The sequence below is a fragment of the Sipha flava genome, unplaced genomic scaffold, assembly GCF_003268045.1.
Source record: "Sipha flava isolate LNK unplaced genomic scaffold, YSA_version1 73_pilon_pilon, whole genome shotgun sequence".
NCBI lineage: Eukaryota > Metazoa > Arthropoda > Insecta > Hemiptera > Aphididae > Sipha > Sipha flava.
In genome coordinates this window covers 4,127,628-4,143,504 of record NW_020273613.1, presented here as the reverse complement: position 1 = coordinate 4,143,504, position 15,877 = coordinate 4,127,628, and the positions used below count along the sequence as shown (strand labels likewise).

The 15,877-nt window shown below is 28.8% G+C and overlaps 1 pseudogene; it reads right to left on the bottom strand.

Moving 5' to 3' along the window:
- Positions 1-2,608: 2,608 nt before the first annotated feature.
- LOC112692478 lies at positions 2,609-3,169 on the bottom strand (annotated as a pseudogene).
- Between the last annotated feature and the right edge of the window lie 12,708 nt (positions 3,170-15,877).

Below are 15,877 nucleotides of genomic sequence, written 5' to 3'. Positions count from 1 at the left end.
GTAACGTAGTTATAATGTAACTATGTAACATTTTATTATTCATAATATATAGAATAGTTTTTACTTAAAAAAATAAAAATATTTTAATTGAATTCTCGAACAAAATAAAACATAATATTTTGAAATTATAAACTTGAATATAATATAAACCTAAAAAATCGTTCGCAATCATTCGGTTTTCGGCTAAAACAAAAAAAAATTATTGATAAACGGCATTCGTTCGCAATTGTGTTGTACCTAGTTCCAATACCGCATTACACCATTGGTTCCGACTTACGGGTAGTAAAGGATACAAGAAATTCTAACGGTTACATTCTTCTCTCTTGAAATCCATATTTTCTTAACGTCAAATTTTTCAGTAACAATTTAAGTAGTTAGTAACAGTATTTTATTTCCTATGTTATACAGGTGATATTTACGCGTGATGTCATAGTCATGTGCATACGATGATGACGTATTTATATCGAAGTATGATTAACATTTCAAAGTGCTCACCGACAATGATGAAGGTCGGTCAATCTTGATCCACTTTGAAATTTACCCCGTATAAACGTATAATATATAAAAGTTATCCCAATGCTAAAAAGTTATAGTTTTATTTCTACCAATAATTAACATTTCAGTTCTGGGCAAAAGCGACGTTCGGGAGGAGAATGAATTTCTTTGAATTAAATGTTTACATCAAACCAATGGCGGATCCAATAACTATTTATGGACGGCACACTTCACAGAAAAAATTATATAATATAGTTGATCATTGGCATATGTAGGAATGTATTGGAAAGTAGCTTAAATACCCTTCCCCACCAAAAAAAAAAAAAAATAATAATAATAATAATAATATGACAATATTGTACTAAAACTTTCATTATTTATTTTTCTTAACTATATTTTAATTCTTCTAAATATAATTTATTTTTATTATTAGTTTTCTAACGGCGATGGCACTTGACCCCAGTGTCTCCCTGGATCCGCCCATGCATCAAACCAGCTCTATATATATAGTTATAAAACGTAAATATTAAACAAATCGTAAATTGTATTTTGTTTTTCGAGAAGAATTGAGTAATAATTTTACCATGACCAAGTTCATCTTTTTTCTTTTTTTACCATCGTAAATTACAAATAATTTTAATCGTAAGCAATGTAAGCACTTTCGTAGAACACCCAGATGTCACGTTTAATGACCGATTCGCAATAAACTGGGCTTCTAAGACCAAGGACTGCGTATACCGATATATCTATATAATAGCAAAACGCCTCTAACCGTCGTATTCAACACATAACTTATACTAGAACTATGGATCGAGAACTATATCCTAGTATTTATAGCGCTATTTGAAATTAGAATTTTCATAATTTATCAATTGAAGGTTCTTCAGTCTAGTACATTCTCTTCCTCAAACAATGACTGGGGTTAAATTCTTTTTTTAAATATTGACTGCGGAATTAGTGCGATCTAGTTGTACGAGAAAACACTGTGAATATATTGTTATACTATAATTATGTAAACAGCTGGTCGAAAATGAATAATTTAATTGATTATATTGACACCTTATTAACGTGTCAAGAACGACGACAATCTGACACTCGATCTACGAGGATTTTCAAGCAAAACATGACCACTAATGATATGAAAATGAGAAAAAGATACATTAATATATGCATCGACTACTTGACCAGTATCGAATACTTCTTCTTAATGATATGTTAGTGTAAGTATTACATTTTTAATAGATAATTAATATAGAGATTTACATTTTTTTTCATTTATAACTACTTAATAGCAATAAAAAAATGTATAAATCATCATATTCCAAAAACGATTCTATGTGAAGGTTTTTGTAATAGTTTATAGTAAATAATTTATCTTACGAAAATGTAAAAACTCTGTGTTATTTTTATCGCAACTAAAAATCATAAGTCTTAGAACACAAAATTGTTTTAGATTATGATTATCACATTAACATTCAATGATTATGTCTTATATTATTTTATATATTGTGTGTAATTTAATATAAAAACCAACATAATAAACTTCCGTCTAAGAACTTGAACTATTTATAAAACTATACAACTCACATCGAATCGGCTGATGTTTTAGGAAGTACTATATTCGTAGAATGTTTAATAGTCCAATTCCAATGATTATAAATTTCCAAACAACTAAACACGAAAATATTTAAAATCATTGCGAAAGATATACATTCGTTGGTTAATACTTTAGCTATTCCCAAGTGTTAAGCATAATGTGTACGGCTATTAACTGGATTTTAACTTACAACTCGGTATTGTGACAACATAAATAATGGCGAAAAACATTAATACGTTAATATTTATTATATATTATACTATATATAGTATACATATATACTCGTATATACGATATTATAAATATACTTAATGCGTTCACACTGCGGAAAAACAACATATGTATTATATTTTATATGAATGTGAAGTAGACGTAACAACAATACAGTGGCGTATCCAAGAATTTTTTTTTAGGGGGCGGGGGCTGATCAATTACAAAAAAAAAATATAACAACTGTAGAATAAGTGATTAAAAAAACTATATTTAAAATTTTAAAACAAAAAATTATTATTTTCTTCATATTGTTAATATTCTAGCTTTTTCACTGTTCGAAAATTTATCTAGTACCATATCATCAGTAATATCTACATCTTTGTGAATAGATAATAGAGCTAGGCCTACAAGCCGTGAATCAGATGTTATGTTTCGAAGTTAATTTTTCAATCTCCTTATCGTTGATATACTTCTCTCTGCAGTAGCTGTTGAAACTGGAAGTATTGATAGTATCTTAAGAAGTTCATACATATATGGGTACTTTAGTACTTCGATAGTCGTCAATGTCCTAGATTTAACCAAGTTCCATTTTGACTGCCATAATTGATATTCCACTTCTATAGTGGCATCATATTGGTAAAATTTAACTGCTGTTTTAAGATTTGAATATGGTTTATCAACAATCATATTTTGTAAAACGTAATGCAGAGGATTTATTATTTCATGATGTGATTACGATTGTTCATTCAATGATTAAATTATATCATCTAAGTGAGATATAAAAACTATTCTTCTATAAAATTCTTGAGTAATTTGAAATGTAACAGTTTGGCGATTTATTTGAGTAATACAAATTCGTAGCATATTTCTTTCACATTTAATACACCTTCTAAGTGATTGACTTTTCATAAATATTATTACATTTATCAGTTGCATTATCTCTTAAAATTCGTAATCGAATTATTACCTGATTTACTCTATCAAGGGCATTAACCAAATCAATATTTTTATTTTGCAAGTATTTTGATAAATGATAACCAGACGGAAACTAAAAAATTAAAATTACAGATTTTATTTAATAAATTAGTTCTTCTGTTTGAAGAATCACATATTATTTGTTCAAGCTCAGCGACAATAAGTTCTAAAAATTCCTTAAGCAGTATTACAGCTTTATGGCGTAAAATCCATCGAGTTTTGCATAAGGACTTTAATATAAATGATTGAGCGTTATGTAGTATCTCTTTAATTTTATTTTTTTAAATTGTCGTTCTTTGCCGATGAATGGAAAAAAGGACATCAATCAGAAATAATACTAAACGAATTACGAATGAATTATGTTTTGGCAGCATTAAATAAGCAATGATTCAGGGAATGAGAAACACAGTGTATAAAGCTTTCGAGTAGGTAACTCTATTGCACTATTGCCTAAACATAACGAGTGTCACTAGACATAGCAGCTCCGTCGTATCCTCTTCCACGTAATTTATCCAAGTCCGAACCAATTTCTTTCAGTGTACTTTGTAAAACGGTTGCCAAACTAAAACCAATTACATGAATTGGTAAAAAATTTGTAAAATTGGTAAAAAAAATCCATTCGAATAACTATAAACTTTTTTTCTACATACCGTATGCAAATTGAAAATTGTTCTATTTGTACAATATGTGTCGTTTCATCCGTAAATATATAAAAATACTTTGATTTTGAATTTTTTTTTTATTATGTCTGATTGAATAAGTTCTCCAAAAAAGTTAATAATTTTATTCTGAATAAGTAATCTTATCTACATGACATTAAAACTTCAATTTTCTAAATATTTTTTTAGTGTATTATCTCCATGTTTTCTACGGAATCTCAAAAAACAATGAAAATTACCATCATGTAGTACGTCATTTATTGGTTGCATACTGTATTATTACTGTATTTATATAATTTTTTTTTTTTTTTTACATATGATTTTTACACATAAAAGTAACTTAAGATATACTTAAAAATGTATTACATAGTAGAAGAATTGTATATTCAAACTTTAATAGGACTCAATATTTTTTATCGGCCCTTAATAATTACTTCCACACCGTTAAAGAAAAATACAACCAACCGTGCGAGATCGACGACGATTTTTTTCTAAAAATGCTCCTGAAACGATGTATACTGTTGCAATTATAGTCGGGAGAAAAAAACTATAAGTCATCTAGCCGAGGTCATTTTTAGAATTTCAATTAAAAATAATTTAAAACAAATATTTTATACTTTAAGTGGCAACGGACAAGTCTTTGTTCGTTACGAATTCCTGGCGGTCCGTCCCACCATTATCTCAATTAACGCGTCATCAAGCTCCGGGCACAACGCAGTGTATACTAATAAACACCTATGTGGCCATGTAACGTTGTTACGGAAATTTAATAGGTGCGTATCAAAAATTGTTTAATACTTATTAAATTAACGCGTGATAACAAGATGGATACTGTTCACTCGTCGACGTGCATGCATTTCTACATCGAACAAAACGAATATGAACATTCATATATGAATATTTGATTCCCATTGTTTTTGGCTTCCCTTTGATTATGGATCAGGACAGGTATTGAACTTGATATTGAAAAAAAATATAAACTCTCCTTAAGCAGTGACATGATTAAATTAACAAGGTACGAACATATCGATTCATCGAAATAACGTTAACGAGAAATAATTGATAAAACCGTTGACTGTAGAAAATCCGAAACGTCACACCAGACGCGTTACACTCGTCCGTCGTTGTCAATTATCCATGGCCCTTACACGCGAATATATTGGCACGTGGACATGGACACACAACACAAACGTGTAAAATACATTGTTTCCCTAACAACGAGTACAGGTAAATGTCATAGTAAAATATAGTAGTATCGACCGATTCTGGTTGTATCGAAATATTAACAAGAAACTTACTACGTTTCTAACAATGATTTTACTATGACAACCGAATCGTTGTTAAGGGAATCAGTGGATTTCACTGTTTATTATTTTCTCACGATGATCATAGGTAACATCCGCCGTGGACTTTTGTGGCATAACCTTTTGTCCCCTCCTAGCGATTAAACCTATCTATACCGATAGTCAGAAATGGACAGTAGTACATTAGATACTTGTACCTAAGATTTTTACTCTAGATATATTTGTATCTTGTATCCAGATACATTTTTTCGCTGCGTATATTGTACTTTTTCCTTTTTGTTTGCGTAAAGATTCAAGATACAAATGAAAATACATTTTTTCCTATGAAAAAATAAAACTCAAATTTAAATTGTTCTTACGTAATATAAGTAGTTGCCTTGTATAAGCACTGAAATAATTAAAAATATGTTACGTGAAACAGATTTTAAAGAAGTAAAAACTTACTTTAGGGTAAATTAAACTAAACTATTTAGTCGCTGCAACACAAGTTTGTGTTCTCCAGCGCCAGTTAAAAAAATGCTTTCTACAGTTAGCTTGATATATACATCAACACATTCTGGGATAAGTTAAAAAACGTTAAAAAAATTAGAATTTCTTTAAAATAATTCATCATTTTTAAAATAAAGTAATAAGTAATAAATTAATTTAAAATGATTTTACTTGTATTTTACACATATTATTTATTTTTATTATCCTAAAAAAAGATGACGAGTCTATTACTGCAACACTTAATTAATGTTCGTGTGTTTTAATTTCATTGAAAATAAAAAATATTGAAAAACAATGAATTTTAATACTTTTACATAATTTAATAGTAATTCTTAAAAAATATTAAGAGTATCTTGTATTTAATATCTAAAACGGTGAAAAAATATATCTAGTATTTAGTATATTCTTAAAAATTTCAAATGTATTTGTATCTTGTATATTTAAGAGAATATTGATATATCTAGTATCCAGTATCTAGTATCCAGTATTTTTTTTCAAGTATCTTGCCCATACATATAGTCATTGCGATCGCATGGAAGGCACGCATTGATTTCAAATGTTTCACAGTCAACGCCTGATCAATTGGTTTTTTTTAACAATTAAAACTCACTTATAGGTACAGTTTTGGATACTATATTTCAAGAGCATAAAGTTTATTTTCAATATTTGTTTCCCATCAGTTATCATCTACCAGAAACGTCATAATATTATTATATTTATTTAATTATATTAATGGCATGATTATAAAATTTGATTGTTATTGTGATTTTTTTTTTTTTTTTTAATCGACTAAATTGAAATGGCTTGTTAAGAGAATTATGCTAAATTAAGTAGTTAAAATTACATTTTTAAATCCACCAGTCTATGATACCAAAATATGATTAGACAGAAAGTCCTAAGCCTTATAAAGGGCGAAGGAAAAAGTTTTATGAGTATTATAATTTTCCACAATAATAATATCCAATTCGAAAATATTGAGTGATACGCAGGTTATGTACATCCTATAAGTGGTTTGATTTCTCTGAAAAAAGGCTTTTTTTACTGTTCATAAATTGTGCGCAAATGATTTGTAAAAAAGGTAAATGCGCGCAAAGGATCCGATAAATTTTTGCTGTGACAAGTAATGATCAGTTGACAGTAATTGAATGGAATAAAAAAAAATAAAAAATAGTACCGTCGGTAAACCGTAATAGGTAACTCACGCGCTCGGACCATAAAATACTTTACACGTTAAACGGATTTATATGGTAAGTATTATATAATTAAAAAGTCAGTTCATACGTTATACTATAACAGACCACGTGCGGTACAATGCATATGAACCAATGATGATAACTAAGCATATCCGTACACTGTACAGGTTATGTTAAATATTATTGATACTTCATGTAGGAGTCATTGTATACGATTCCGCAATGCTTTTTTTAAAATTTGAAAAAACTATTTTGTCACACATAATTTTGTTACGTACATGTTGTACACAATACATATTTAAGGTAACATAAACGACTAAAAGTGTGGTAATTCGTTTAAACAATAAAAAATAATCGAGTTCTGTTACTAACATGTCGAGTATAAGGAATAATAATTATTTATAGCAATCATAATTACCCCGATATGAATTCGGTATTGGATGTTGAAGACGAGCAATAAAACTAGCATTTTGTTTTGTGCAAAAACACATTGTTTTTTAATATCACAATTTAATTTATTTATATATCATTGTCAAAATATATTTTATAATTGTACAGTAAACAAAGACTTACAATATGAAGTTCGTTTACTCTACATAGTTCGCCATATTCAATGCGTCGTTTACTCAAAACTTATTTCACTAATATTGTTCATAAATCGACAATGTACATTGTACATACATATTACAACCAGGTGTGGATCTAGAAATGAAAAAAAAATGGAGGAGAAGAAGGCTTGAACATAAAATATAATTTATTTATTATTATTTAAAGTGAATAAAATAATTATCAAACATACATTATATAGAATAATAAAAAAATTTAATAATAAAATTGCATTTTATTTGATATATTATATTATAATATTATAATAACATACGCAAGAGCACAAAATATTTAGTATTTGGAAAAAATATCACATTTTATTAGCAAATTAGTTTGTGAACAATCCTCTGTTTTTATCCTTCTAGGTTAGGAGTATTTAGGACTAAATAAATAATCACGGTTATCAATCACTCCTTAATGTCTATAAGCAATATAATACAATATGTTATAAATTATAATAGATTATGTTATTAGTATAATATATGATCCTTTTTACTTTAATTAATAAATTGAAAATCAACTTTTTCTTTTCGATATTTTATTTGGAGCTTCAGCTCTCATAGTCCTCTCCCTTATATTCGCGCTTGATTACGACAAACATTGAGGGACGATGACGACGAGCTAAACGACCGCAACTACACATGGGTGTACATGACAATAGAGATTTTAAAGACGTCATATTTTGTATTTTTTGTTTTAGGGTGAGCATGGGTGTTCTCACGGGGAGATATGGGGGATGGATCCTTCCCATCGCCTTTTTTATTTTTTTTTAAAGTAAAATGGATTTTCATGATTAACTGATAAGTGATATTTAATATTATAATGGAAATTAAATAAATAAATATTTTTTGGCTCGATATGATTTTCCATGCGAATATGCAATTGGTATACAAATAACATATTACAGATAGAGATAACTTGATATTTTTCATAATTTGACGTCATTCTTAGAATCCTGTTAACGGCTTAACATTGTTGGCCATCCCATTTAAGATAAAAGAAATCACAATTGACGCCAACAGGGCCGTATTATACTCAAAATATGAGAGGGGCTATTACTTTTAGGGAAGCCATTTTACAAAAAATAATTAATTTTTTTTTTCAGATTTAGTTATTTGTAATTAATATTAATAAAAATAAGTTTAGTTTTTTTTTTCAATCCTTAGATTGGTTCAATGACTTCGATGGATCTCCATTGGTCTCTTTTCATAACTGCTATTTTTAATTCTTTGTAATTAGGTTTTCCAATATCTTCTATAATTTGTTTCATAAATGGTGTTCTTAGTCTAACTCTTCCGGCTTTTTCGACTAACTTTTCTTCTATTATTGTTTTTATCCACTTATTATTTCTTATAATATGTCCAATTCATCTTTTCCTCCTTTCCCTGATTGTTTTCCGTATTACTTTTCCTTCGTTCATTTTTAGAATACTTCTTCATTTTTAACTCTATCTGTCCAGAGAATTTTCAGTGTTCTTCTCCAGCATCATTTTTCCAACGCTTCAATCTTTTTTCTTTCTGCTTTGAGTATCGTCCATGTTTCTGCTCCATATAGTGCTATACTCCATATAAAACTTTTGATCAGAGTTTTTCTTGTCTAAAGGCTGACAGCGTTTGTTGTGAAAAGGTGCTTCTTTTTGTAGAACGCTTGTTTTGCTTGTGATATTCTGCACTTTATATCCGTTTCAATTTTTCCACCACGTGTTATTTTGCTTCCTGTGAAACATTGGATAGTTTTCAGTTTCTTACCTTCAATTTTATTACGTTCGAAGTTAGTTCTTGTTTACTGCATATTAGTATTTTAGTTTTGTTCTTGCTTATTTTCATTCCATACTCTTTGCAGCTATCGTTCATTTTTGTTAACATGTTGCCTAAATCTTTTTCTCTTTCCGCTATCGCTATGTCGCCTGCAAAACGTAACATTTGTATTAGCATACCATTTACTCTTATTCTCCAATACTTTTTTCTCTTAGTTCTTTTAGTGCTTCTTCAATATACAGATTGAATAGAGTAGGTGATAGGTTATACCCTTGTCTGACTCCTTTTTCAATGTTTGCTTCTTTTCATGATTTACATTCTTTAACTGATATCAAAGTCTTTTCATTTAAATAAAGCATCTGAATAATTTGTGGTGACGTAAACAACGCACCGCGAATCGTCCAAGTTGTTTACAATATTGTCAGTGGATAAGGGAAAATCCCATGTTCTAGAATATGTGATGATTATCTCGTTAAGGTAATTTCGAGAATGTTCTAGACCAGTGGTGGGCAAACTTTTTTAATGGGGAGCCACAAGGTTTAAGAAATTCTAGAAGAGGGCCAGAATTATAGAAAAAATGCATTTGTGTTAAAGCTTTGAATCATAATATTATAAAAACATTACAGCATTATAGACAAATGTTACAAATTACCTTTTCCCTTAAATAATAATTAATTTAAATTTTATTCGAAAGCTTAACCATGGTAGTCGTGTGAGACATATGGAATTGTTTTTGATTTTCCATAATATTTTCGAAAGCAGGTTCCAGCTGTGATGAAGCAACTTTCAGCAGTGCGAAAAGGTGTTCATTAGTCAATCGGTTTCTGATTGAGTTTTTCCGCAATTTCATGGTCGAAAAAGTTTGTTCGCACACATAAGACGATGCAAACATCGCCATAATTTTCTGGGCGTGAGCAATTATTTTTGGAAATTCGGCTTTCTGCAGTGCTCTGGCTGGAGTTGGCCCGCGGGCCATACTTTGCCCATCACTGTTCTAGACAATCGACGCTGATATATATATTCCGGCAGGTCAGACGCTCATTCAGTCAGTCCGTGAGTACAATCCGCGACACACCGTGAATTACACTCCACGATATATTCGGCAATTCCTCCGCAATTGTAACGCGTATCGATATTTGTATATACATATTTATATAATATAGTGTCTATTTTAATTAAATTAAATTGTGAGTGATTTTTATTACTTAAATCCCACAAATTCTTCTATCTTTAATATCAATATTTATAGACTTCATTATACCGAATAATTTTTCCCAATCGACGTTGTCAAAGGATTTTTCAAGGTCTATAAACCCTATATACATCGATTTGTTTACTCTATACATATTTTCAATGATTATCCTTAGACATAGTATTGCTTCCCTGGTTCCGGTATTTTTTCTAAAACCAAATTGGTCTTCCTCTAAGTTGTCATTTATATTTGTTTCTATTCTCTTATGAATTATTTTTGTTAATATTTTTGATGCATGTGTTATTAGACTTATGGTTCTATGATCTTCACATTTTTCAGATTTTTTTTTTTTTGGTATTGGTATCATTAGGCACTTTTTGAAATTTTTTTATTTGTATAGTATTGAAATTTATATCGTATTAAATTTTTTTAACATATTTATTGATGAAAAAAAATTGACAGCACATTGTGGACCCTTTCAACTTGAGGTCCAGTGATATAATCCTCCCAACCCCCCTCCTTGATCAAGCCCTGGATCCCAAAGAATTTATTGATATGATGGCTCAAAAATCAATAAAACTTGATATTATTTTGTAAATTTAATATTTTAATTAACAATATAATATTTTTTAATTTTGTATATTGTTTTTATATAAAAATGGGCGTGTAAGGGCTTGGTCCTGCGGGGAGAACCAATATGAGCAGTTCTCTTCCATTTAAAATGAATCTTGATGAGCCGGTCGTTGCTGACGGCTAACCTCTGAATATGTTTACATTCTCGAAGAACCAACCAATGTGATAGGTTATATAACAGATAAAAATTAGGACCAAACACAAATTTTCTTATCAGCAGCTACACATAGAGTTTTACGCATTTTACGCATCACCAGCCATCAAAAAAAAAAAAAAAAAAAAAATAAATAAATAAATATTTATTTAATATAATATTAGTAGAAGATAATATTTAATTTTTAAACTTGTACAATAAATCTTTGTTGCTGAGCATATATTTTTAACAAAACAATTTAATATTCATCTATTCAATGGTTTCTAATGCACAACAGTAGTGGGCATATAAGTAACATCATCTACATTTGACATTGGCTATAGAAAAATAAAGAATAAAATATAGAAACATAGAAACATATTGTGTTTTTATAATTAAAACAACCATATGGTTTTAATCAAGACATTATAACTATTGAAGGTAGGTATTACTGCATTCCACTTGATTTTAATGAATATTTGTATATTCTCCTTCCGAATGAATACAATTTTCAATGTTCATGTATAATCTATATTCAGGGCCGGCCCAAGCGAAAACAGTGCACTAGGCAAAATCAAGTCTTGCCGCCTCCAAATAAAATATATTTAGATCTTATTTTAACTTAGCCATTCCCCTATTTTTGTGAAACATAACTACATAAAAAAAATTTTTACTTTTAATTTTATGTATAGAATTATGTATAAAAAGACTTAATTCTATGTATTTTTTATGTATAAAAAGACTTAAAAACGATTTCCATAGACTATTGGAAATGTGTGGTTATTTATATTTTCGGAACAATTGAAAACGCCCAGCGTAGGACCGTAATATAAAATAATATGATAACTTAAGACGATTTTATTATATAGATGGGTGGTTTTCACGAATGAATGAATTTCATTAATTTTTCTTATAAGACACCGATAGGATTAAAAAATATTTTGAAAATGTCGCCCATATTAAAGTGCCGCTGTAGGCAGGTGACTAGCCCGCCTATACCTTGAGCCGGCCCTGCTAATATTATATATTTATTTCGTCGAACTTCATTTAGAACCGCCAGTTTTTGGATCCTATATATATATATATATCGTTTCCCGATCTATGGATTTGATGGTTTTCTATTTGTAAATACTAAATAATAGAAAAATATATTAACTATCAAAAATAAAACTATATAAAAATAATTTCAGAGTAAATTGATTGAAAATTCTGAAATCATATTTATATTCGACACCTGTACATTTTTAAAATCAAATAATCAAGTATGCATTGTAATGATGTGCATCATTCGACTGTAAAAGACGGTACAAATATTTTATTATGTATACAATCTATATGTACGTTATTTTTTAAATCTTTTCAAATAAATAACGGTATCTTCGATACCTGCACGAACGACACGGGTCGAACAATAGATACTATTGACATCCCTACATTAAAAGGACAGGCCCAAGGTCCATGCCGCCACATGTGCCTATATAACAGGGATACACACGACTCTTCCGTGAGAGCTCTTGATCTTAGGTCGTCAGTGCATGCGCACCGATCATAAGATCAACGACGAACTTATACATGCGATTTGTTTTGACTCATTTAAGTTTAATTTAAATAAAAAAATATTAAATTATTTTAATCCGTTCGACATGTATTTTTCGTACGAGTGTTGAAGAGTATCCAGTTCTAGTGCTATTAAATTCTGCATTTGTCCTTTCTTTTTCAACCTCGCTTCGACATCAGAAGTTCTACGGCAAACAAGTAAGTGCTGTTTTATTTAGCTTGGCAGACTGTACAATTGCGCTGATCGGCTCTTGAACCTTCTCAACCCTGAGAGCCCTCCCTTAAACAAGGAGGAAGGTAACAACCCATATATACCACATCTTCCATACTTCCCACTCATCTCTTACTCATATTTTATTTTTTGTATTTTTGGGTTATTACAGAAAAGTGCTCTACATATAGTAACTGTTAAACCATGTCAGTTCGTATTCATTAGAATTTAATTTTGATGTATCCACTAATAATTTAATATAAAAACCTTAATATTTATCAAAATCATGTTTTGCAGTAATGTAATGATAAATTTGTTACTAATAAAGTACGTAGTAATTTGTTTATATTAAAGCATTAGAATTTATGTTTTTTCTTGCGGAAGACTACCCACCCGAGAAAAAGAAAACTTGTACGTCGCTAAAACATAAGGGTTGGGAAACACGGCAATTTTATCAATTAATTATCCCATTTGGATGGTGTTAGGTAAATTGAGTCATGGGCTGCAGGCTTATTATCTGATTTATTTTCAATGATAAAATATCAATGTAATCTTTGATTTTGCTTAATTAAGATACATAAATAATATTATATTCAGAATATTATTGTGTATCAGTTTACACCGATTTTTATGATTTTTTTTTTTTTTTTGTTATTTTGCGATTATATACTAGATACTTATATCTCAGCTGATACTTAATTTTCCCCAAATATTTGGTTTAAATTTTCTGTTACCATCGTGCATAAAACCAATAGCTGTGAATCATATCAATCACGATTAAACCATTGATTTTACAGCCCATATCCTAATATTATTAACTTTGTGGACGAATTATTAGAAATACAGTTAGAGACACAAGTAAAATTACGAAGTACAAACCAAAAAAATAAATGTATGCTCGATAAAGAACTCAACCTAAGGGAGCAAATAACAAAGTATACCAATAATATGAAAATCATGAATTTTTTCAATCCATATGATTTAAATTTTTACCAAGTGCATAATTTAAAATGTATTAATTTTTTATATTTTACAACATACATGTTATTAATTAATAATTACTCTTTTTTTTTATATATTATCAATAAAACTAATTTGTTCTTGCTGGGGGACCAAATTTACCTTTTTTTTCCCGGGATTCAACTAACCTATTACCTACTTTATATACCTATAAAAGACAATTTAAGAACCAATTTACCAACTCCCATTCAAATTATTGTGAATAATAATAATTGTATGTGATATTTTTAAAATGCTCTTTACCAAAAAATTTTAGGGCTACGGTATGAAATGAAATAAACAAAAATAATAACCAACACCAGATTTGGACAACATTTTATCTAGATAATTATTCGAATAAATATGTAAATATGTCTTCGATTATTCAAATAAAACATTATTCGAATATATTTGAAAATATTATTGTTCAAATAAAACATTATTGAAAACTATTTGAAAATATTATTATTATTATTATTTTTTTTTTTTTTTTTGTAACATTCAAAAGCTCAATGTACCTGATAATTCTTGCTTTTCGATTAAAAATTGGTTTTTCAAGGCCTTATTATATAGAAAAAAAAAATTAAAGGTACCTATATACTTTTGGAAAAATAGGTAACGTATTGGCACCTTAATTTAAGATATAGCCGTTCAAAATATTGACTTTCAATGGTTTGGTGGAACACGATTGTGTACATTTATTTTTTTCGGCCACACGATTGCGTATAAAATTGTATGCAACGTTGTCAAATTTACTAATTTCACCGTATCATACCTAATAAATATAGAATACATATACTAAAATAATAATAAATTATAACAGTTCTATTATAGTTCATAAAAAAAAATAATAATAAAATGATAAATAAAATGAGGATAACTAAATAAAAGAAAAGTCATTAATAAATAAATAAAATCGACAGTTTTTATATTAATGAAATTATTGTTAATAAATTATTTGAAAATGCTTACGTTTGGATTCTCAGACATCTATAACATACTACTATTACTGAAACTCGAAAAATACCGTATAATATAAACGGAAATAACGAAATTCGTTATATCTGATATATTTGATATCATTAGCAATAAACATAGCTAATAAAAGTGATAAAACACAAAGTATTTATTATCATTTTCAAGTTTACTCGTATAGACTCGCACACACCAATACCAGTATGAAAATTGGCATCAACCCTTAAAACTTTATTCGCAATTGTGTGGTTAAAAATCAGGTAAAACCGTACAGAATCGTGTAGCTTAAAATGGTTTCGCCGATAACGAACGTACGCAATCGTGTTTTACCCCAACGGTTTACGTATTAAAGATTTTGTTGGATTAATTTATTCAAGATTTTACCGTTTTCTCAAATATTGATTCATTCAAGATATCGATGTTCAATGTCTTGAAGTTCAAGACATTGAAGGGCTCCCAACAATTTGACAGGAATTCGTGTTTAATTGTGAGTCTCAATATTTATAAAACCCAAAATCTTTGTGGCAGACAAACAGCCTTGATTCCTCTAAATTAGTAGATTAATATTAGTTGCTGGAAATAATTTTGCTGGTTTTTTATAATATAACGCTAAAATAAACAATTCGAATTAGATTTAAGTTGCATACAATCATATGCTATTCAAACAATATTTGTTTGAAAAATTATTTAAATAAACAATAAAAAATAAAAACAGCTATCGACACCTGGGACTTCTAAATAATGCAATGATACACATTAATCATTTGACTATTGCTTCAAATATTAATTGTAATAATATCCTTGTAGCAATCGGTTTATCATAAATATATTATTTTTGAATAACTATATTTTCAACCTTGTAAATATGATTAGTCCATTACATGCATAT